At 48.3% G+C, this 22,556-nt stretch overlaps 1 pseudogene; it reads right to left on the bottom strand.

Moving 5' to 3' along the window:
* The window catches only part of LOC119373823 (uncharacterized), a 110,621-nt pseudogene that overhangs the window by 76,940 nt on the left and 11,125 nt on the right, over window positions 1-22,556 (bottom strand).

Below are 22,556 nucleotides of genomic sequence, written 5' to 3'. Positions count from 1 at the left end.
TTATTTATTTTGACTCAACTAAATTTCGAAAACCTGGCGTGTGAAGCTCTGGCCCCCTCAGAGGACAGACTTTCTTCTTCTCAATTAAGAACTATGTAGCCTCTAGTACAAGCCGTCAAGACCTATGACGTCACAGCGGGTTGGTGCGGAAACGTGAAGGTGGCCTCGCCACCTGCATTTTCTTTTTCCGAGTTTTCTTAATTTTTGTATTGTAAATCGGGAATTCAGCGATTCGAGAAGCGTTCTTCTCTTTAGCGTCACTTTAACCTCCTCGCCTCCCACAGATTGTTTGTGTCTCTCTCCGTTTTAGAAATTCTCTACGATAAAGAAATATCGCAGTCCCTTACTCCCCCAAATGCCACGATTGACGCAGTATAGTAAAAAAGAGATGCGTACCCCCCACAGGCGGTCTCTCTGAGTTGCAGACACACGCATGCACCGTGAAGAGACACCCCCCTGCCCCTTCTTAACGTTGGCTGCGGAAGAAAAAGAAGCGCCATGACAAATCTGGTAAAGGTCTGCCACCTTCTCGCCGCTAACAGGACGTAAACAACGACTCCCGTAGGTGACCTTTATTTAAAGCAACGAATGGCTTCGGGTCAGTGTTGCATGCAACTAGCGAGTGTCGGCCGGTCTTCCCTTTCCTACGCAGCAGAGGCAGCCGCTTTTTGTGTTCCGGTTAGCCACAACATGGCCCAGAGCCCGATTCGAGAAGGTTCAGCGGGAAAAACAAACAAAGTACGGCAGACTGAAAACTTCGCCTGCTGCCGCCTGCGTAGAGCTCAGCCATCCTACTGCCACTTCCACGGAAGCTTACAAACATAGCCTTTTTTTTTTCTTTTTTTGAGCGGACAGGACATGTGACGAAGCGCTCTGGTCAAAAGTACTGGAAGAAGTGCTCGAATAAAACAGTGAGTTGCTAGAATATTTTGGAGAGAAGAAAAGTTTTCGTCCCGTGGTAGCCTTTCGAATTTCGCGAATGTCTTCTGAGTGATGTTCATCAGAAAATTTATTCTTAGAGTATCGTTTCCAGTCACAATGCCGAATTCCGCTAACATCATAAGCGAATGCGTTTGCGTAAGGTACCCGAAGCTCCATAATACAAGTCGTTCAGTTGTCGCCGAAAGTTATCGCAATAACTAGTTGCTGCCACCAATGATATCTAACGGACTATTTAACTTCGCAATAAAACGAAGTAACTACGTGCAAGGTCATCGATTTATTTATTTACTTATTTTATTTATTTATCACCACATTACAGGGTCATGGTGGGGCATCGTGTGCAGTACAGCAAGTACATAACAGCGATAAATATACAATAGCACCTTAACAAGCTGAACACCAATTAGTGCAGATGACGCAACTGAACTGAGTATATATCCTTATTAATATAATACTGGCGTATATTTAAAAAGCAAGGTATAGTGTGTCAAAATACATATTAGCATTATAGAAAATATAACGCTAATAGTTATATTAATATAACACTAATACTAATACGTCATTGTAGTGAAAGAGTAGTCGTGCCCGATCCAGGAGGCAAGCTTCGCCGCGGCACGATCACCCGCGGCGACGCATTCAGAAAAGGCGGTCGTGACGGGAGTAGGTCGGTGGCGCCATCTAGGGCCGGTGAGCGACGGTTACTCCGCGAACCTACGGGCGGCTGAAACGTATATAGGCTCTGGCAGCAGGCTCGTTGTTAACCAACATACGCCTGCTCGTTGTTGCAATTGAGCGGCAATTGAGCGGTAAAGAAAGAACAAAAGCAAGAGAGAAAAAGGAGGAGAGAGAGAGCTCAACGGAAAATGAGAAGATGTGAAAGATGCGCTGCTCGATTGCAGGATACGGAAGGCGAGGGGGTTACGGGAAGAGCTTGTTTTCCTCGAGTTACAAGTACCTCGTCGTGTTTTTCTTTTCGTGTGTGTGCCTCGCGCAGGCACATGCGCTCGTGTACGGAGGACGCACTCGGTTGATGTTCGGCAGCGCATCGACGCGTCCTGCGAAAACAGCAGCGGGAGTTGGATGACGTAGAACTGCGGCAACTCGTTTCGCAACAGTTTTGAAGAAACACGCCCGCGAGCACGTTACGACCAACTGCGCACGCGTAGTATGACCCTCCTCGAGATTACGAAGTGGGAAGACCCCGACCTAGAGCAACGAGCGGCTCGTAAGACATCCATCCGATTGCGACCACAGAGGTCGTAATGGAAAACAAACAGTTTCCCGGTATCGCTACATTTTCTATCGAGCTATTTTAAAGGTGCGTAGAGCTTTTTTACCGACAGGAAGCTGGTGTGCGAAAGCTGGGCATGCTTCTTTTAAAGTGGCACTGCTGTTGCGTCAACGTCAACAGCGCTCAGAACGAATACTTTTAATTACGGAAAGCGACCCTGTTCCCGAACATTGCAGGCCGCCGGAGAACAGAGTTGCGCCACACATTAACAAGGGTATATGATACAGAGAACAGGTCCACATCATCGCGCTCAGCGATTTTGAAATTCGCCGACTTCAAGGATCAGCTAAACGATATTGGCGGCAAAAGACGACGGCGTAATCGTCACCTGGTATACCGTAAAGTGCCATATATTTTAGTTTGCTTAACGGTGAGCCTTAAAAAGTACCGCCTGCTGCAAAGCCATTCTCTCCGCAACGATCATGGAACTGCCGGAGAGAGGCGATGACGACGTCAGCAGATCCGCATCACTGAGGGAGATCAGTGATCTGCATACGTCTACGACGCCGCATTTTACACAGACAGCGCACACAAAAGCCCGCAACGTAGCATGCGTCCGGCCGGCCAAACAAACGGGTTCTCTTCGCTCTCAAAGTAATCCAAGTCGGCGCGGCCGCAAACCCCGAGTGAGAGAGGGCGAGTTAAACAAAGCCAACGTGATAGACGGCGCGGCGACGACGACGCAGCACGCTGGACAAAACCTCCTCCCCCACCGCTCTTCTCCTCTTCCACGCCTAGCGTCGCTGTTTACGCCGCCGATGACCCGAGGTCGCCCGTAAACGAGTTTCAGCCTCGGCGAACAGGTCGCTGTGGCGCTTAACGCTCGCATCTGCCCCGGTGCTAACTGCGCACACTTGTCACTGCGCAGGTACGCGCTAACTGCCCCAGCGTGGAGAACTTACGCGGGAACAGCACGATAAGGACGACGAACAATCGGGATAGTTGGTCTTGCATAAGTGCGCACGTGCAAAGACACTTAAAGGGACCGACAACTGCCCAGAACATGAAATGAGATGACTGCACTGATGGAAACATCGTCCGTCGCATTGACTCAAACCAACCCTGTTTATCTCGTGAGAGGCGGATTTCTATTTTTATTTCTTCATTGGAAGTCGCGAAAAATGACCTTCGGCGCCTCTGGCGGCAAAATCATACACGGTCCGATGAAGCCGGTCACGTGACCATTGATTGGTGTATGCGTTCGATGACTTTTCTGTTAGTACTGAAATATTGTTCGTTTCTTTACATTAAAATATATTACTCCATAAAAATGTACATATAGGCCTGCTTTAATTGTATGCAACAAAGTGGCGCTGCTTTCGCTTGGCGTAATGATCCCATGCCGCGAAAAGCCATCCATGACACAGGCGCAGGTAACCTTGGTCGCAGGCGCGCACAACGCTGTACAAATACCGAGAAGGTGTATAAAGCCACATCATCTCATTGTAACAGCTTGCTATTTTCAAAAATGTCTGGAAAGCTCAAAATAAAGGCGGTTAAGCATAGCTACAGTAACTCCTGCGAAAGCAGAACAACGACAGCTTTCACAAGGGCTAGCGGCATTGCTATCAATTCTCAGCGTTGCTGGAGCAAGCCTTCATGCGTGTTTGGAGCCTTTCAGATCGAAAAATACTGCTTATAAAATAACTACGTGCTTTTAGGATAAACCACTGCAGCTACAAACGCTACGAAGGGTAAGCTTCCTGTCGCGCCGTAAAAAGCTGGGTTGAGAAAAATCAGTTGTCGGTCCCTTTAATAGCCCACGTTTATAATACCGCCTGTGACGCCAGCTTTCGAGAACGACTATTAGAAGATAAGAGAGGTAGAGCTACGCCTCGGAAAACATTATCCTGAAGAACAGTCCTCGTTGAATCTGATCTATTGCAATTGCCGCAAGCGAACGGTGGGCATTTTTAAAGAAACAAAAACAGGGTATGCAAATTTTTTTCTGATGAAACACGCTAAGGCGACTAAGCAACAGGCATGTTTTGTTTGTTTTTTTTTCGGCTGCGCGTGGGCGTTTCACAACTTAGTACTCTGCCGTGAGGTAAGTATCTAACAATCGACTTTCGATGCACTCCGCAAATCAATTGGGCGTGATCGTATAAAAAAACAGTCTCGGCTTGAACGAAGAAAAGAACAGCGCTGAAGTCGGCGGGCAGGAATACGTTCTTGTTGTTTCCCTACGTAGATTCAGGCAGAGCTACGGCGGTGATCTTCGAGGAACGATAAGTATTGTTTAAAAGGAGCACACATATTCTACTGCGCCTACTCACAAATGATTTCCCTCGTTGGATGAGCAGGCATTATGTCATATCGAACTACGTAGAACTTGATATGGCCTCAGTATCAGAGAGAAGGAAAACAACGTGGAAGAAAAGCCGGCGAGACCAAGAACAAAAAAAAAGAGCCAAAGTGATTCTTTTTTTTTTTTCTTTTTCGGTCAACGACGCTCAAGCACGCTATCCCGTCGCATCGACCGAGGACGAATCGCTCCCTTATACGAAAGGCCACTGATTTAGGCGGCGAGCGTCGACTCGAAAATGGGGGTCACGTCAGCTTCCTTATCGCATTAGCTGTCTTGTACCGCATACGCACAGCTCGCACACAAGGAAGCAAACACGGAATCGGGAGCCTAGAAACATTAGGTAGTGAGAAAGAACAGCGCTTGTCAAAGCGCAACTTGGCTGTAATGAATCTGCAGGGTAAAGCCTCCAAGAAAAAGAAGAATATAAAACGTAAGCACCGATGGGAGGCCGGTGGAGGCGGAAGAAGGAACGGTCAGTGCAAGCGCAAAGCATCCATACGAGGTACGGAACCGATAAATGCCGAGTACGCCGAGCTCGATGCATCGACCCCCCGAGAGAAAACAAAGGGCGGTTTCTTGCAAGCGCGCTTAGGAGTGGGCGAGAGAGTCCCGCACGATATGCGACAAAAACAACGAAAGAGGGCTTCCCAATAAAGGAACTGGCTCTGTGCGTGCGCGATGCTGCGGAAAACCGCCACCGCTTCGAAGGCCAGGTTCCTCTCTCTCGCATCTATTCTCCCGTTGATAAGCGCGCGTATATGTTTCGCATTCGAATGGTTCGTCTCGGCGCACAAGACAAAGAAGCGGCTCGCATTGAGCGCGCATGCGCACTTGCTTCCCACACAAAAGGCCAGAGGACGACCCCAAACCTTTTCTCCCATTTTTAGTTCTCTTTTTTTACGTTTCGAGTGGTTCGGCTAGGCAGTAGAGCCCGTCCGAGTATCCACACCTCTCACGCCCACTCATACGCAGCGACTGCCTGAAACGGAGCAGTTCGGAAGGAATGATATCTCGTACGAGAGGAGCACCACCGCCGGCTCCTTCCTTCCAAGCGAGCCCATAAACACGCAACGAGCTGGTCACGTTCCGGTTTTACGGGGCTAGGCGAGAGACGGGCTGCCGGAGAGGAGACATCGCGCAAAGTAAGCGCGTACAAAGCAAAGCCGCGCACACGTCCAGCTACGCGAAGGTCAAAGCGAACACCCGAAGGAACGAGGCGAAGAAGAAGAGTGGGACAGTGCGCGTGGATAAGAAGAGAGAAGTACAGCATCTGTCTTTATCCTACGGCTCGACCGATGCGCTGCGGCGTCATACCGCATATTTTTCTAGCACTAAAACAACGCGCCCGCCGAACCGAAAATCGGCAGCGCACGCACACCGGGTAGTCGCGAGGTGGGCGGAGAGCAGCCACCGCCCACCTCGATGAGGAAAGGGAGGGCCAGTTGTTATTTCCTCGGAAAAACGGCCCGGGTCCGAAACCTGTTTTCTTCCCTCCAAGGTGGCACCAACAAGACGCAGAGGAAGGCGAGCTGAGCGAACGACGCTGCTTCTGCAGCCCTACAGAAACGACAAGCAGCGTCCCTTTCTTCCTCGAAAGCACGGCTGTCTATTATGGGTGTTGGATAAGTTGGCTGCTCTACAGTGCGCATGCGTACTACGGTTACGAGCAGCATCCAGGTCCATACTAAAGCGGCGCCCTAACTTGGATTTCTCGTAGCGAGCTATGCGTAGACATGGTACGAGACAATGCCCTGCGCGTTGGAACACGACGCAAAAGTGCCCTGTAAGAAAGACTCATTTGAAATTTGCCCTGATTTGTGAACGTAACGCTAAATGTGATACTTAAAGAAAAAAAAAAAAAACGTCCTACGGAGCCGCATGCTTCGCGGTGATCGGGGCGAGCTTTCTCCTGGACATTTTCCTCTTGTTTTCGCTTACAGGAAAAAATTTCTGCGACGAACGAACGGATAGCCCGAGCCTCGCACATTTGATGCAAAAATAACGCTAAAACGAACCGAAAAATTGCTGCTAGACCTGTTTCAAGGTCGTGAATGATGGTCGTAGGTGCAACCCTCCATTCTCTCTACTACAAGGTAGGTGTGCCTAAGGTTACACGGGACGGCAAGTTAGAGTTGAAAAAAATAATAACAAACCCATCCCGTGCCAACGGTAAGCAACGAGAGCCGGCCTGAAAGCCATCGTTTCTTGGAAATTTAAACAGCGCTAATTTCCATAAACACCTGCCACCGCGAAAGGAAGCCTCCCTAACACGCAGCGCACAAGGTTAACTTGGAACAAAAAGAAAAAAGAGAGAACCTCGTTTGCATATCTTTTTTGTTTAGAGGTCCCACAGAAAATCTCGAGAGAAAGAAAAGATAAAACCGCCGGCATCGCTAAACAAACAGAGCCAAGGCACAAGCTTTTCTAAAGCACGCAAATCCAGGAAGCGTCAAGGCGGAGGACGGATGAAAGAAAAAAAATAAAGGAGCAGAGCACGCGCAACGCAGAAAACGAGCGCTGCAGGCAGCCGCGTTGTGAGACGAACGACGTGAACTGAAAGCGCTGCTCGCGAGCGTATAGTGACTCGCCTCCCCCTCCCCTCAACCACCCACCCTCATATCTTCTCGACAGCCACGTTTCCCCCTTTCCAGCACTCAACCCATACTCTTCAACAGAAGCAAGGCTGTTGCACTTGGCACACGGCCATAGACGCGCACCAAGAGGAACGACGGAGCAGCAGCAGCAGCAAAAGCCAGGGTGTCTCGCAGGACAAGCCCGGCGTTACGTTTCGCCTCACAGCAAAAGTCGAGAACCCTCCCCACCCCACCATCGGTGAGTCGCACGGCAAAGGCGCAACCAAAATAAAGAACAACCATGCCCTGGAGGGGGATCTTCCAACGCGACGTCGCTTTTCCATACACCACCGCACCACGTGTTATTTACAAGCGGGTTTCGCCCATCTGAAGCGCTTCCTCCCGGCTATGGTGGATATCCCGGCATTGGAAAGACGAGCAGCGAGGTGACGGCTACCGCCGACGAAAAAGAAGAGCGCGGAGGAGGAGGCTACGGGACAGAACACGCGCGTGATGCGGATGAACTGCACGCTGGCTCGGAGAAAAGCAGCAAAGGCCTCGCGATTGCCCAAACACCGACCGGGGAGCTGCTGCTGAGAGCGCACGGTCCCGCTGAAAACTTTCCTTCGTCACAACTTCCTCCTCTCGTGCGAGCATCTCTTCCGGACGCGCTTTTTCCTTTCCGTTCGTCGGGGCCTGTGTCACGCACATCAAGCAAAATTAACTGCGCGTCCGCCGACAACTTATTGCCGGGTGTTGTACGCGCTACAGCAACCCGTTGCAACATCTTCCCTTTCCTTTCCTATGTGCGTGCGCAGCACGAACGTGCAGCGGACGCCGAGCGCAAGAGCACGCGTTCCCGGTTTTTCGAGGGAGAGAAGGGCGCTTGCAGAAAGCATGCTCGGTCGCAAGTGCAAGTGCTGTCACGTGAGAGTTTAAGCAAAGGCCTGAACACAACACGAACAGCCATTCGTAATCGCAATATAATAATTATTCCCGTTTTACGTGCCAAAACTACCATATGATTATGAGGGACGCCGTATGGCTCCACAAATTTCAACCACTTGAGGCTCTGTAAGGTGCACCTAAATCTAAGTTCACGGGCCTCTAACATATCGCCCCAGCCGGGATTCGACCCGCCAACTTCGGGTCAGCAGTCGAGCACCACAACCACTAGCCCACCGTGGTACGTGTGTCACGTGACAGTTTAGGAAAAAGACCTGAACGCACCATAAGCGTACAGCAATTGGTGTAGCGCATCCGACACATTTATTGTTGATACTGTCAAGGTCAAAGGGCATTGTAGAGAGGCATTACACGGCCAACCCCGTTTGCACCATATCTGGCTTTGTTAAACGGATGTTAAAGTCGAGCACTGAATCGGTACACACTGATTCCTTATTGTTTGGGAACTCTGTTGTAATTTATTTCGTCATCAATGGTTCATTAATGAAAGAAAGAATGGTCAGTTTACGTCTTGAATTTCGCGCCAAAAATTGGGTACTTGAATGCCAGTGCAACGACACGAATTTCAGACTTATTTTTCTTTTCGAATGCTGGCACATTGGCTCAATAAAACTTTCAAACTTTCCACGTCAGGTCTCTGACTCCCCGAGAACTCAATTTAATTCTTTTTTTCAGCCGTAGGGAATTTTTTAAGCTAAAGCAGGCGACTTCAATATCTACGATGCCATAGTAAGTAGTGCGGGAACGAGAAAGTGACGTCACTACTAGCATTTCCTTCCTGTGTTTTTCTGGCTTACCTAGCGCCTTCTGGTGGCCAGAATTTTTTCGTTGTTACTGCTGGCATTGCGTAAGGGCAAACAACCAATGCGAGTGAAATCAGTTTCTTCTCTTCACTGTCCCTTTAAAAGCGTCGACATTGGCCACGGCATGCAAAGGAGGCTCGAAAAATCGATCACAGAATAAACGTTGGGGGCGACTTTCCATTTAGAAGGCCTGCGCTGCGGTCTTCGACGCTGCGGTAGCCGCAGGCTAGGAGAAGACGGGAAGGAAAATGACTCACCAAGGAAGCCGGCAACGCGAGATCTCAAAAGCTACGTACGTCAGGCGAGGGGGGCTGAGATATCGAATAAAGAAAAAAAAAGGAACGCAGCAGAACTGGAACCAACACGGTTGTAACGTTATTCGAGGAAAGTATATTATATATATATATATATATATATATATATATATATATATATATATATATATATATATATATATATATATATATAACGAAAGTGGAGTTGCAACGCCCGCAGATCGGGCGCGAAGAGATGAAGCAGGAAAATAAAGCTACCAGAAGCAAGAGTGGGTAAGAAGTGCACGATGAGCAATGGCGGAAAGGGGGAGGAGTTAAACTGGCTAGTTCGGCCGACATCCGCCGCAGCACACGTGGCATAACAGGTTTCGACACGGACGGAACTCCGAAGGGAAAAAAAGAAAGCGCCAAAAAAAAAATGAAGGTAGATACCGGCTTTGTTTTCTGTTTTTGTTGTTTTCGTCCTTGGGCGTTTGTAGCCGGCTAAGATGCCTTCGTGTGTGCGCACAAGACGAACCACGTTTTCGATGGCCTTTGGTTTACGCATCACTCAACGCGGCATTTTCTATCGCTAACCCATTAAATGATTGCATAAACCGGAAATAAATCTGCCTAAAAAAAAAAAAGAATTGCCAATCGTCATAGCCAGAGGCTCGGCAGTAGACGCGATAAAATACGCATATAGACGATTACGTGTATGCTACAACGGCAGTGAGCTCGCACCCCAAGAAACTTCTGGTCACGCGATTTGTCAATTTACTGTTCCATGGATAAACAATGAAGAAAATTATTTGTAGAATTGGCATTAATTACAGAAGGAAAGCCTTTAAAATCTCTCGACTTCTGTTGGGGTGCAACCTACTTGCTAGCCGTTGCCTCTCTTACCAGCTAGCTATCCATGCGAGCAGGGCAGGAAGCCTCAGAGGATTTTGTTTTAAACAGCAAATGGTCAATCCGCGTTCGACAATTGATAACGAGACGAAGAATAGCCTCAGGGGCCTGAAGAAAGCGTCACGCGGACAGCCAAATGTACTGACATAAAACAGAAACACGAGTCACAGTCGACGAGAACCTTTCAAGGCACTGGGGTAAATACGCACACGGCATATTTCTGCATATGAGCCAGCCAACTGCGGTCCCTCATTTCAATTACGGAGGCGGCCGCGGCGGCTCAGAGTTTACGGTGCTCGGCTGCTGACCACAAACACGCGGGTTCGACCCTCTCCGCAGTTCGTAGGAGGCGAAATGCCAGAGGCCCGCGGTGCCCTGTGAGTGCACGTTAAAGAAATAACCCGGGAGGTCGAAATTAGCCTCGACTACGGCGAGTCGCTTTGGGGCGTTAAACCCCCATAAACCAACCATTTCAATTACGAAAGGAGGAACTTTTTCGAGGCTTTCGCTGAATTTTAAAAAAATCACGCCATATCCACAAGTGAATGATGGTTGAGGAGCTGGCTCGGAGATAATCGGGTAAACCGTGAATGCTCCGTACAATTCCTTTACTGTCAAATAAAAATGTGACACGTTGTTATAGTAGCGATTGTGGTCAGGTTGTTGTCGAACCACAAGTGGCCGCAGACCTTGCATCTGTGGCCGAACGTGTGGTTGAGGAAATCGAGGAAATGTGGTTTTGCCTGTGTTAAATGTCATCATCAAGGCGCTCGAAGAACAAGAGAAACAAGACTTCTCATTCGCGCGAGCTGCGCCTGTAGCGGTCGCCTCTGGAACTAAGGTTACGCTTACGGCACGGGACATTGCCCCAGCTTAAGAACCTAACGAGCCAGCTCCTAAAAGTTGGCAAATATAGATTCTTTGGAATGACAAGGCCGTTAGAACGAATGTTCGGTAGCGCATTCTGCAAGGCCTATTATGTGAAGCTAGTTATGCCTCATGCGATCATTCACCTAACTTCACTTGGACTGCAGGACGAACTCTCGACGCAGATATCAACAAACACAGGTGTTATTTTGAAAATAATAGGACAGTCCCAAATGCAAGCCTGAGAACAACGCATGTCGTTCACTTACATTTCTGGAGTTCCTCGATTTCTGCACTTTCGTCGTCTGACTCAGTTCCGGAATCGTGATCGTCATCAGTCTGAAAAAAAAGAGAGGCTACTTTTAGGGCGATGATGACGACAATGTGTTGTGCGTATTCGTACAAAACACATGCACGGTTAAAAAAAAAAAGAACACAATACGGAAGAAAGCAAATCGACAAAGCCGCCGAAGGAATCACGACAGCAACGCTGCTGCACGTAACAAACAAAGCCAAGAATAATCCACGAATGCCAGGGCGTGTGAATCCAGAGTCAAAATAAGCAGAAAGAGGAAGCGACAAGGTCAGTTGCATTTAAAAAAAAACGGCAACACGGTTAGTTCAATGGAAAAAGAAAAAAACGCAAGGGAGAGCGATTTTATACCTTCTTCAGAGTCTCTGTCATGACTAATCTCAAGTTACGGAGCGGCAGCAGCTTCATTGCTGTTGGTTTGGGTGCTGTGAGGACATGCAAGAAAGAAAAAACACACAAAGAAACATGAAATCAAACTGCCACCCATTCGGCAGCAAACATGCGCAGCATATACTTGCATGCACGTCGTTCCAAGCATTTTAAAATTGCACATAGTTTCCTGAAAATTAAGCATCTATACTCGAACTCAGACGTGCCACGCATTCCCCTGTAATCCAGCCTTTCAATCTACGTACTGAAAAGTGCGCCTCAAACGCTGTATATTTTTGTTTCCGTCGAAGATAAGGAGTTCACATAGACGGCACCTTTCATTCCGACGCGCGAAGTAATAAACGCATTACGTAACATTAGCATAAAAAAAAACGCGAGAACTTTCTGCTCAGCCGTACGACATGCTAAGGATTATGTAAGGACGTCCGTTTCTTGGCAACCCGGGCAATCGAGCCATACCAGCAGGCTTATTAGTTTCATAAGTTATACATCACGCTGACATGCATCGTGCAAGGAGAAATGTGGTAATCATATTTCCTTCGCAGAAATGTTGCACGCTTACGAAACCTCACACTCACGGCGTTATGCCTACGGCCGGTGTCGAAAGTGTGATGCGCCTGAACAAGGCTTAAGCACATGGCCGCCTATGCTATTGGAAAACATCCAATAGCTCGGCTGTGTCGATATACTACAGGGTCTGTCCATAAAGTAATGAGACTGGGTCTGGTAAAATGAATTTATTGTTCCCCCCGATCGCTGCCGAATGCTTAATTTGTTCAGAATAGTTTCCTTGGGCGCCTATACACCGATTACAGCACGATTCCCACGTTGCAAAGGCTCGTCGTCTTCCTCTTCACCTCTCTCGTCCCTCACATACCACACAAAAACTACGGACGGCTGTAACAATATTCACCGATCGCGTCAATATTATATATATATATATATATATATATATATATATATATATTACCAGACCTAGTTTCATTACTTTACGGGCAAACTCTGCAGTATATCTCAACAAACATACGCTGAGGTCTGACGGCATTGAGTTGACAACACGAACACTTGAAAAGTGGCAGCGTACATACGGTGCCACTTTCGAAGTGTTCGGCCTTGCCCGGATACGAAGGCCGATTGCCCTGCCTTCGCATCCGGGCAATCGAAGCCGCGCCGTTGCATGCCGCAGCAGGACGGTGCGTATAGTGTAAGCCACTACGAGTGCGACTGCTGTACGGCGAGTTCGCGTGCACCTCACAAAGCACAGACTCGAGGAAGACGCCGTCGAGAAGGTGTACGGCTGTATTCGTATACCGCCGGAGCCCAACAAAGAAATCAGAGAAGTCGAGAGCCATTCGTAACAATAAAGGAAAATGGAGATAGCAGCCGTTGCATGAGTCATGCAACGATCGACAAAAGAAGCCTATAGCTGAAATTAAGAAAAAAGAAAAAAAAAAGCAGAGCCGCTCACTGCAAATTCATCGAGCATTTCGCAAGCAGCGCGCCCCTTTTCTTCTCATCACATTTTCTATTCCGCAACCGACGTTCAATGCATTCTTTGCGTCCTTTCAGTAACAATTGAGAAACACCGTGGACAGAGAAGTCTGACGCCGAGCAAGGTTGCGGAACCCAGCTGTCTAATGTTCCCGAAAGCGAGACACGACGCTCCTTCGAAGCACAGCTTGGCCTCTCCAAATAAGGTATACAAGTTCAAGGGGAAAATGAACAATCCTCGGACCACGAGGTGTCGCTGCAGCCAACGTTTCGACAAGCGGGCTTGTATTCTTCAAGGTTGAAAAGTGCAGCCTTGAAAAAGACGCATGCCGAAACGTTACCTTCAGCGACACCTCGTGGATTTTTCTCAACTTCGTCACCCGTCAATGCGACGAATGTGACGGAACGAAAACGAATGTCATCGGTTCCATGGAAAATAATGTCGTCGGTTCGATGTACGGGGCTCTATAGACAACGTCGTACGTAGAAGGAACGTAAAGACAATGCCAAAGTATTGCGGGACGTGTGCGTCACAAATATAGAGAACTATACGGACACGACAATCCACAAAATCTAAAAGAGTGAGCGGGAAGCATCGCCGCATATGACGACCGAAAAGTGCCCATAACAAAGAGCTTGGCTAGCAGTCGTGCAAAGCAGACAAGGAGATCCAGTCGCAACAGAGCTTGAAAGTTGCCTAATTCGGATGTTGCACAAAGATTGCAGGCGCGAGCTATCAGAAAAAAGAAAAAAAGAAAAGCGAAGCGACCGTTTCAATAACGAGTCCCGATTATAAGCCAGTACGCAACGACCCATCTTATTTTGCACTCTCGGTTTAACATGCGTAGCGTCCACTGACCGATAGCGGCGATAACGGCGGCGAGGCTGCGTCCAAATCAATCACTATGCGCAAAAAGAACCGGAAATGACGTGGGATTTGTACAAACAACGATTGCTGGGGCCGCCTTTTGTGCCGAACGAAAAGTACATTAAAATTACTATACATGCGAGAGAATTCTCTCCCTTCAGTCTGTACACAGTAAAATAACGCCGTGCACTTTAGCCTCTTTTTAGCGGGTTATCAATTTGTGTCATTTGGTTACAGTGGCGCTTCATCCGAGAGTGCATATAACAGCACACTTTGTCACTGTCACCGAGGTCTAATAGTAATAATAACTGTTGGGTTTACCACGATATAATTATGAGGGGCGACGCAGCGGAGGGCTCCGGAAATTTTGACGAACTGCTGTTCTTTAAGGTGCACCTAAATCTAAGTACACGGGCCTCTAGCATTTCGCCTCCATCGAAATGCGGCCGCCATGGCCGAGATTTGATCCCGCGACCTTCGGTTCAGCATTCGAGCTCCATAACCACTACACCGCCGCGGCGGGTTGTCACAGAGGTCCGCAGAGGTCAGTTGCTAAGCTTGGCGTCCCCCTTTCCCCAATTAATTGCTGGGTAGTAAAGCGGATGCGCGTCTGGCTGACCCCCGTCTTTCCTTCTCTCTCTCGTTCCACCAGTTGGCCGGCGAGCGCCCGATGGATAAAAGTGCATCTGACATTAAACACATAAATATTGGATCCCTTACACGTTCCTATATACCTGGTTTAGGCCATCAGAATACAATAATGAATATTAACGAAAGCCACTTGAGAGGGATATAAATACGGTCGCGTTGGTGCACATGATGATATCACCAGCTCTAGAAAATACGTTCGCAGACGTATGAAGTGCATTCGAAGTAGCACCTTTCCATATGCCTCGCTCTCCAACTTTTTTTGAACAAGGATTCTTATCCGCGAATGTAAGTGTAACACCGAAAATAGCAGAGGCTGCATTTCCAAAACACGGCCCAACGATAGTCCAGTTTTAAAGAAAGTTAATGAAACGACGAAACTGTTACAACACGGTGCTCCACGCCAATGCAAGTGCACTGGTCACGTGCGCAATATTGTGGCGTTATGAAAAAATGAAAACGACCCCGCAGCAACGACGACTGAATTCTGGCTGACCGCGTCAAAAGCGTGTTTTTCAGCTAACGGCGCACTTTGAAACAATGTCTAATATGCGGCTGCGCCGGGACTACAGAGCGCTCAGGATTCCTGGATTGCTGTTGCGCAAAAAGAATTTCACCGGCGCGGTTCCGTTCTCTCTCTCTCTCGTTCTCATTTCCCGTCAGCGGGACAATTCCGCGCGGTAAACAACGGCGCCGGGCTTGCGACACAGTCGTTAAATTTACGAGCTGATTGCCCATTGCGCAGAACAGACACAAAATACGCATACGGAAGAAACGTGGCGTTTAACTACGTAACCTTAGACAACGTGCTTCTTTCTTTCCCCAACGAACGAGAGTACATTTTGCTATTCCTTTCCGTTATACGGCGTTCCACATTTTATGGGTCATTGTAATATTATCATATGCATTCACGCAAAGATATTCCAGAAGGAACGATTGTAATGTGAAACGAGCTATCTTCAAGTTGGTTTCTTTACTGAAAGGGCTGACACAAAAATTTTGACCTGGCGTTTTTTTTTTTTTTTTTAGCTGCAATGTGTTACTGGGGGCCTGTTAGTCATACATAACACGGTACATCGTTTGCTGCAGCGCGCGACAGATTATTAATGACAGGCTCCTCATTACCGAGCAGTGTCAGTATCGGTTTCAAGCTTCCGGGTGCAACTAACACCACCTAGCGGGTGCAGCGCTCGATCACGTCAGAACAAAGAACCGCGACGTACTTCCGTGCTGGAGCCAAGGCGGCAAAAAAAAAAAAAAAAAATTGCGACTATAGCTATAACGTCACCATAACTTCTTGCAGCGTGGTCACGCGAGGGAAGTAGGGAGTCACCAAGGGTCGGGTGTCGATCGCTCACGCGAACTTCAAAATTCATTTAAAGTGCCTTCCAAGCTATTCGCAACTTTCACGGCCTATAGGTGGCGCGACCGTACATCCAACATGGCGGTCGTTGAGATTATCGGCCCGCTGCAGACGATTTAGGAACGTACATGTTTGGCGAAGAGTTCAGTTCTTTGCGCTTCGGCTGCACCCCGTTTTATGTTTTAGTGAGAGCAGGGTTGCGGTGACATATTATAATAAGTAAACGAATGTCGGGTACGTGATTGGAACCTCATTAGGAAGATAAATATGCACACAATTGTAAATAAAGCAAACACACTGGTCGCGTTGCTTGCGGCGCTTAATCGCGCGTTGCAACCCCCGCTGTGTTGTTAGCACGGTATGGTAGTAGGAGACTCAGTAAAGATGTCTCAGTAATATCAGAGACATTCTCGGAGACATGCTTTATCTCATTTTTGCTTGCATTGCATTCTGCCGCGTAGCTAGCTCAGCTCCCTTCAAAGCACGAAGTAATGTAAGTAAACGAAAAAAAAATGTGTTGCCCTTCGAGAACGAAGCACAAGAACCACTTGAGGCATGTGCGATTATCGGAAATACGATTTTATTGCGCTTTCTTAGTAAAAAAGAGAAAAAAAAAACCAGCGGAATGCCACAATGGGCCGACAAGCAGCGAATGAAACCAGCGCAAGACGCAATTTTCACGTTTAAGAAGGGACGTTTCTGTTATCATCCTACGCTTTCGGTGTTTATGAGAAGTGCAATAAGTACCATCGTACGGGACAGGGACGGAAAAACAGTGCCATCATCAAGTAATACAAAACAAAAAGAGCTGGAGATGTGAAGGTCACGGAGGCACTTCACAGCCACTTCAGACGTGGAATGGTGCAATGGACGCTTTGAAAGCGGACTTTTCATTATATTCCAGAGGCGGAACGCATTCCTTATCAGTTCTGGTACTGTCTGCACAGCGACTGTGTCGAGCGGAGGAACGAAGCGCGAGAAAGGTGATATGAGGTAGTAGACATATACTCAAACACAAAATGGGATTCTGCATACATTCGTGGGTCTTGGTTATTTGCTTGCGAAGTTTAGCCCGCTTAACCACTCACGGCTTTTCGAGGCGCTAATCTGAAGGGGAGGCTTTTGCTTTGCCTTCCGCTGTACGCTGTGAGCACCGAGGCCCACAGTAAAATCAGTTGCCTTTTTCTTTTATTTTCCGTTCACATTGAGGAACCGAAAGTGTCACGTATCGAGCCGTGCACACCGTCGCAAAACGACCCCAAACGAGACAAAACAAGTGACAACATTCGCTGACTCAAGCGGCTCCAACATTTCAGTAATCTCAACAGAGCTTCCGGCGGCCACCGCTCGGCGGCGCCACGGTACCTGGAAGTTGCGAATATTCGCTGTTGATATTTTGCACATGATATACGCATGTTCACGGGAGTCGATCCCGCAGGCTACCTCGGCCGCGAAATTTTGTGTCAGTACCCCTTTAAGTAAAATGTCACTCGATCAAATACAAAAGCCAAAGAAACTTCCCCAGCATGGAACCATTTCTTGTATATCACAGTGAATATATATCGGTCACATGAATAGACTTAACATGAGCGTGCCCTTTCCACCTCCTTCCTCACTCTCTCCTCGCTGACCTTTCGTTCAAGATAATTCCACTGCGTTCTAAGCAGCGCGAATGCACGGTGACGAGCAGAACCGAGAAATGTAACGCTCGAGTCGTCGAGCTGGACCGCGCTATATCATGCCAGTCTGCAAGAGCAGGTCAATCCATCACGAACTGACAGAAACTACATATAGCACAAAGCGACATGTAGTAAGGCTTTTTGGCTGCACCGGTAGACCAACGGGATGAGGGCACCAAAACTGAAAGCTCGACACATGACGTTATTCGGCTGAACGAAAAGAAAGACGTAGTCTTCTTTCAGAAGTACAGCCAAGTCACACGCAAGGTGCCCATCGCATTCGCAACATGCGTAGCCCTCGTCAGCGGAAGACTTAAGCTCACAAGTGCACCTGTACATAGAGACGAACGGAAAGAGAAAACGATCACGTGAAAGAACGAAATAAACGGGGTGGCAAGCGGAAGAAAGCCCGCCTATCATAGATCATTAGCCATAGTCAGCGGACAGTGAAAACTGCGGACCGACAACCATGAAAAGCAAAGAGACAACGGGCTAGCACTCAGAGCCAGGAAGAAATAAAAGATTCAGAAAGAGCCGAGCTTTCCAAGGTCTCGCACCAAGCAACGCCGCTCTTGTTTCTTTTCCGCCGGCTTCGCGACTGTGAAGCAATCCAGTAATGATGGTGCGAAGAGCGAAACAGAAAGAGAAGGCGTTACTTGCGCAACGAGTGCGAAAGAGCCCACCATTAAGGAGAGAGAAGAAACGGAGGGGTGCGAGGAGGAAAGGGAAAGGGGGCGGTTCGACTAACCCACTTCCTGCCTCAATAACACCGGACGTTTTGAACGCTAGCAGCAAGTGCCAACGTGCAAGAAGAGCCCCACGCCATGGCAACTACACCCTTGATACCGTTCCGCTTGGGTTCTGCTAAATAAGTATAGTACGCAAATGTGCGTCACTTAATTCTTAAAACCTATACAGAATGAAAGCGCTGCTACGCACGAAGCGCTGGCAAAACCGGTTTCTGCTTTCTCTCGTGTTTTGTATTTGGTCTGAACGATCGAGGCAGCAGCGTCCAACACATGTGATAGCCGTAAAACGTATGTGGACAGTGAAACTGGATTGAAGACGATGAACTCCACCGAAGAAAGAATCCACTCTCAAAGACACTGATGTCACTAAAGTTCCACCAGTTAAGAAGAACCTGTAGTGAAATAATGTAAGTGCAGCGGCGACAGCGGTGCAGTGCCTCCAACAAAACAGGGACACCCTTGCGCTGTCGCGATAACTGAATGTAAAGGCCTCTCTTTGGCCTCCATTACTTTAGAAGACTCCTTTTGCATGCGGAAACTGACATTAGGCTTTTCTTTTTCCTTCGCTCAGGAGAGCGACCATTGGCGTGCGTCGTTCGTTCGGCCTCTGGCGACACACAGGAATTCCGGCAAGGCACTAATGGGCCGACCGCCGGCTCGCACAGCGGTCGCTGTAGGAAATAGCTGCATAGTATCGCCCTCTCCTGCACTAATACGCGCCTGCCAAGTATCTCTCTCCCCTCACTCGCGGCGAGCGAAGCGCAGCGAGTTCACGGCGACTGAAACACGCCTGTTGTATATCAGAGAGTTTAGCTTGTCCGTAAATGTATTGATGTTTCCAGAATATCGGGTAACCAGAGCCGTTGAAGGCACTACCTACGCTGGTTGCAGCATCTTGTGGCGCTTTCTGCAACCACAACTCGTCACAAGTGAACAAAAGAAGGCGAATAGATGGACGTGCCCGTCTTTGGTATATGGAGAAACCATTACAAAGCCAATGAAGGAACGTTATTTGCGCGTTCTAACTCGCTCTGAGTAAATATGAGACAAAGTGAAACGAAAGTGGACGAAAAAACAACTTGCCACCAGTGGGATACGCACACGCGCATAAGCCTTTTCACTGCATTTGGCGTCTCTACCGAAGGACAATATACAAAAAAAAGAAACGCACCTTAACACGGGATTATAACCAATTTTTACGTTGGCCAGTAAGTAGAGTACATTAGTTAGTGTAATGACAGACCTGCCTCTTCACGTGGGTACAATGGCGCAACTAGGCCGTCCCACCAAGCCTGCAGCTTTACGTTTCCGTAGCCCAGGATTTTGTATTTTCTGTAAATCATGCCGTGTGTGCTCATAAGCTTTCGAGGAAATATATCTGACGGGCGCAGTATCTTTAAAACGTGCCCTCCTGTTGCGGTTCAACAGCGTCTGAGAAAGAAAGACAAGAATAGGAATAGGGCAAAAAGCAATACAGCAAGTCCTGCAGGAACTACGGTTATCACCATGACGCCGTTGACGACTTTATATGATGAACTTGTTACCTTGTGCGCATTGCGAAAGAGCGTCGCGCCGAGTCACGCCAACACCATCGTTACAACTATCGCGCTCTGCTGCGTGAGTCGCGGCGGCACAAGTGGCGACACTTAGCGGCGCTGAGCGTAACAAGCTTCCTGATAACGTGGTCGTTCGTGCAGTTTTAGCGCAGCGTAGCGTGGCGTCGGCTGTAAACCGAAGAGTTGAATGGAAAGAGGCAGCACTGTAGTACATGCTGTGGACAGCTTGAGACACCGAAGGCAACCGAAGTGAACCCAGCTGCTTCATCAATGCACTATCGCCGCGCGCCCGGCACTTTCTGGTCACGAACGACATGCGCGCTATCAGCGTGACATAGCATTCTTAATAGGAAAGTGGCCGGCGCCGAGTTTTCAAGAAACGCAAGCAAGCCAGATGACGATTATTGTCGTGGGACAAAAAGACACCCTTTTTACTCGATCTTTTCTTAGAGTGTACGTATCAGGAATCGTAAGCAAGTCGCGTGACACACAAGCGTCACGAAAGCCCCTTTACGTTTTTCTTATTGCGTCCAAATGACAGAGAATCGAGAGCGTGTTTAAAGCGCCACTGAACCTATTGGTAACAGTGTCACGTGAATTTTTGCACAGATGTGCCATTCTCATTCTACAATCTCCGGAATTGCGGCCAATGTCCGTATAGCTATAGTGCAGTAGGTCGACGCCGGGCCGCCCTGAAGCGTTCGAAAAATGCTATAACACCCCCCCCCCCCCCCCCCACACACACACACAGTAAAACGCTAATGACACTTCCTTGTGACGCAATTTCACATCACTGAGGGTGTTTCTACCGGACGCACTTACGCGGAGGCCGCGCTAATTGCGTAGGCAAACGCTACAAAGAGACATTTCGTCTGACGCCAAACGCACTGCCCAATGAGTAGATAAGTGCAGCGATATATGCAGCTATAGGACAACAGGCGTACAGCGCAGACACTCGGAGACATTAACAGACAGCCAGAATGAATCACGGGGCATTTCCCCGTAGCCCGAACAAGGTCGCGTTATAAGGCTGCGCTTTACGAGCAGCTGAAACAGCAGCGAAGCCTAGAAATGCGCTCTAGATTTCGACGACGGTTTCCTTGCACTAGAATGTCCGTGATGAACAGCAGCGCAAAAGCCAAGCAACAGAGACGACAAACGCCATTATCTGGCTGTGCTAACATCACGCTATATCTCTTGGCATTTAACCGTACTCGGATACGCACTACATATCACACGCCATCAAGGTATCTACGTAGCGTACATCTGACTTACTAGGGTGGTAGTGTATCTGCAATCTAAGCGTGCTGAGGCAAAACAAATGCAGCGCGAAATAAACGGGGAACAAGAAATACCGACACACGGACTTACAACGAGAACTGCTGAGTCAGTGCTTTGCGTCTGTCGAACTTTCTTCTGCCCGTTTATTTTGTTTTGTAACGGACTGCCAACACGTCCAAGCTTCCACGCTAACTTCCACAGCTATTATACATAGTTTAGCGTTAGCGTGATAGCGGGGATTAAGGGTATAGCGTTACCGTGCCAAGAACGTTCGTTGCGGACAGCGAGTTTTAGTTTAGCGGCATAGAGTTTTCGCGCCCAAGCTGTGACGGTGGCGTCACCTAACGGAGGGTGAGTGCGTTAAAAAATGCGAAAAAAAAAAACAGACCGCTCGCCTGTATCCCCGCACGCAGCAATATTACTTTTTTTTAGTAACAATGAAAGTAAATATATATGAACCACGCACCAAAAGCGCAAATTTTTATGCTGCAGATTTGTTTACACCGACTTTCTAGTTAGGCCACGGGAAGTTCGAAATGGGAAGCGATCTCAAAAACTTGTCCGTGCTACTCGGTCGTCGAAGCTACCTGAACGCAAGCGCAGCCATTTTACGCCGTCGTTTGCTACGAAAGAAGTGGATCCGTCCACATTAACGCTAAATTCAGTTCGAAGCTGGCATGCGAAACCGTTGCCACGTTTCACGTACACTACCTAACCACGCAAACACGCTAACGCTAAATCTGAAAAATAGCGTGCGTACAGTAAACGCTACGGCTCGTTTACCGTACTGCGCATGCGCATTTCGATCCTTCTGCTCCGCTAGTCCTGCTATCCCGCTAAGCCCGCTAAACTATAACTGTATTATCTCGATACGCTGCAACGGTCCTGGACAGCTTACGACATTTACTTACGCGACACCACGTGTTGTAACGTGCACCGAATCTTCACAAACGGGATTTCTTGTTACAGCTCCCTATTCAGATAAAAAAAGAAGAATGCGACGTCATGAGGGTCCACCGGTCGAATTCACAACCGCTGTGTGCAGGAGACGATGGCGTAAAGTTGTGACATCTCAAATCCAGACCGTGTTCCACGAACTCGCGCCCTCTATATAGGCGTACTTGAGAGATGACACGACAGTACAGACAACGAATGAGGGCAGTACTGCTACGCCATTTGTTTTCAGCCCGTCTGCTCTAGCACCTCGAGCCTTTCTAAGCCCCTTTTTTATTACTACTACTACTACTCACAAGAGACACTGCACTGGACACAATGCCACCGCAACGTCCACGAGAACGAAGA

The sequence above is a fragment of the Rhipicephalus sanguineus genome, chromosome 11 (assembly GCF_013339695.2).
Source record: "Rhipicephalus sanguineus isolate Rsan-2018 chromosome 11, BIME_Rsan_1.4, whole genome shotgun sequence".
NCBI classification, from domain to species: domain Eukaryota; kingdom Metazoa; phylum Arthropoda; class Arachnida; order Ixodida; family Ixodidae; genus Rhipicephalus; species Rhipicephalus sanguineus.
Note: the sequence above shows the minus strand (reverse complement) of the source record. Positions and strands in the feature narration are given on the sequence as shown.